A 2,547-nucleotide genomic window follows, 5' to 3' on the forward strand; every position below is an offset into this window, starting at 1 on the left:
CAGCATTCCCTCTTCTGAGAATGGCCAAACCATTGGCTGATGTGCTCAAGTCTGGAACTGAAGAGCCATCTGACAACCCTCTTTTACACCCCACAGCCAACTGGCAGGAGTCCTGCTTCCAAACAGCACCCTGGATGCCAACTTCCTCCCGCATCCCAGCGGGCACTCCAGCCCTGGCCACCATCATTTTCTATCCGACAGCCCTGCCCTGGTCTTGCAGCCTCCACCAGCCAGTCTCCACACAGCTGCCACAGTGATTTTTAAAAATCACTCTCAGGCCCTGGCTGGTTGGCTCAGCGGTAGAGCGTCGGCCTGATGTGCGGGGGACCCAGGTTCGATTCCCGGCCAGGGCACATAGGAGAAGTGCCCATTTGCTTCTCCACCTCCCCCTCTCTTTCCTCTCTGTCTCTCTCTCCCCCTCCCGCAGCCAAGGCTCCATTGGAGCAAAGATGGCCCGGGCGCTGGGGATGGCTCCTTGGCCTCTGCCCCAGGTGCTAGAGTGGCTCTGGTCGCAAAAGAGCGACGCCCCGGAGGGGCAGAGCATCACCCCCTGGTGGGCAGAGCATCGCCCCTGGTGGGTGTGCCGGGTGGATCCCGGTTGGGCGCATGCGGGAATCTGTCTGACTGTCTCTCCCCATTTCCAGCTTCAGAAAAGAAAAGAAAAAAAAAATCACTCTCAGACCTTGCCTGGATAGCTCAGTTGGTTAGAGCATCATCCCGAAGCACAAAGGTTTCTAGTTTGATCCCCAGTCAGGGCACATACAGGAACAGCTCAATGTTCCTGTCTCTCTCTCCCTTCCTCTCTCACTGATCAATAAAAATAAAAAATAAATAAATAAATAAAAATCACTCTCAGTTCAAAACCCTCCAATGACTTCCTGTTCCACACAGCCTGACCTACAGTGCTTGCCTACCTCTCTGGTCTCATCACATCCTTTCTTTGCAGATAGTCAGCTCTCTGGCTTAGTCACTACTACGGAGACCTCTCACACCTAGGGGCCCCCTCCAGGCTGCAATTCATCGTCAGCCAACCAGGGATCACACAGGGAGCCGATGCAGTGTCTCTGGGGTCAGGGTGAATTTAGGTGCTGTTTCTCTTAACAACTTCCCACCCTACCCACAGGTTATTAGAGGTTTTAAACCACCATGCAGCAGCTGCAAATGTCAGTGTGCTTGTGGTAGGAGGGCTGGGTGAAGAGGACCAGAACATCTCACCCATCCCCCTTGGAACCGGCAGTCTCCGTTTTGGGAATGGGAGGAGGGCAGTTGGGGTTAGAAGGCCTATTTTGTATCTCAAGAAAGGCAATCCTCCCTGTCTGAGGATTTGACCTGTGATGGAAGTGTCATTAGCAACTCCCATACTAATCTCTAAACCCAACAGGAGTACACCTTATGAATAAGCTCAAACAGATGTTTAGAACAAGTGAACAGCAGTAAATATTGTGCATCTCAAAATAGAAGGAGGCTTTTCACTAGCCATTCTCAAACTTCCAGTTCTAAGGGATTATAATCTTCCTTCTCAACCTGCTAACCAGTGCCCTCTGGTGTTTGAGAGCAAAACAAGAGGCATATGAATAGACAGGGTAGGAGCATATCCATCAATTTCAGCAGCCTCTGAATGTGGGATCTTGAGCCAGACACCATGAGGGGAAGAAAGGTTAATAAGACGTCTAGACAGGCCCTGGCCGGTTGGTTCAGTGGTAGAGCGTTGGCCCAGAGGTGGAGCATTGGCCCAGCATGCAGATGTCTCAGGTTCAATCCCCAGTCAGGGCACACAAGAGAAGGAACCATCTGCTTCTCTTCCCCTCCCTCTCCTCCTTCTCTCTCTCTTTCCCTCTCACAGGCAGATTGCACATCCTCAGATGCTGAAGACTGCTTGGTTATTTGAGCATTGGCCCCAGACAAGGTTGCCAGATGGATCCCGGTCGGAGCACATGCAGGAGTTTGTCTCTCTATTTCCCCTCCTCTCACTTAGAATAATAATAATTGGTCTGGCCTGTGGTGGGGTCGTGGATAAAGCGTCAACCTGGAGGTTGCTGATTCAAACCTTGGGGTTACCTGGTCAAGGCACATATGGGAGTCGATGCTTCCTGCCCCCCTTCTCTCTCTCTCTCTTGCTCTCTCACTTTCCCTCTCTCTAAAATGAATAAATAAAATGTTTAAAAACAAACAAACAAACAAATAAGACAGACAGGTCCCTCCCATAAGGGGCTTCCGATCTAGTGGGAGACACAGAACCACAACTGTAGGTGGAGAATGACGTGGGCTATAACAGGGATATCAGTAGGGTCCAGGGATGAAAAAGTGGACCTTATGCTGGATTCAACGGGCTGAGGCTGGAGGTTAGGGCTCTTCAGATTGTGAAGCCCACACTAGGGTCCCAGTAGTCCAGGGTAGCTAGGACAGAGGACCGGGGGTGGGGTGTCCTAAGAGATGTAGCTGGGTGGGACCATATTTGTGGAAAGCTCTGGATGCCAATCTCAGAGGGGGCCACCCTAAGAACTAACAGATGTTTTATGACAATTAGCAGAAAGGAAAAAGGGGTGG

General features: G+C 51.2%; 1 non-coding gene across 1 annotated transcript; it reads left to right on the top strand.

Moving 5' to 3' along the window:
• The first annotated feature begins 277 nt into the window (after positions 1-277).
• TRNAI-GAU (transfer RNA isoleucine (anticodon GAU)) lies at positions 278-353 on the top strand. Its single transcript has one exon. It is a non-coding gene; the product is annotated as a tRNA-Ile (tRNA).
• Positions 354-2,547: the final 2,194 nt, after the last annotated feature.

Source organism: Saccopteryx bilineata, chromosome 10 (assembly GCF_036850765.1).
Source record: "Saccopteryx bilineata isolate mSacBil1 chromosome 10, mSacBil1_pri_phased_curated, whole genome shotgun sequence".
NCBI classification, from domain to species: Eukaryota; Metazoa; Chordata; class Mammalia; order Chiroptera; family Emballonuridae; genus Saccopteryx; species Saccopteryx bilineata.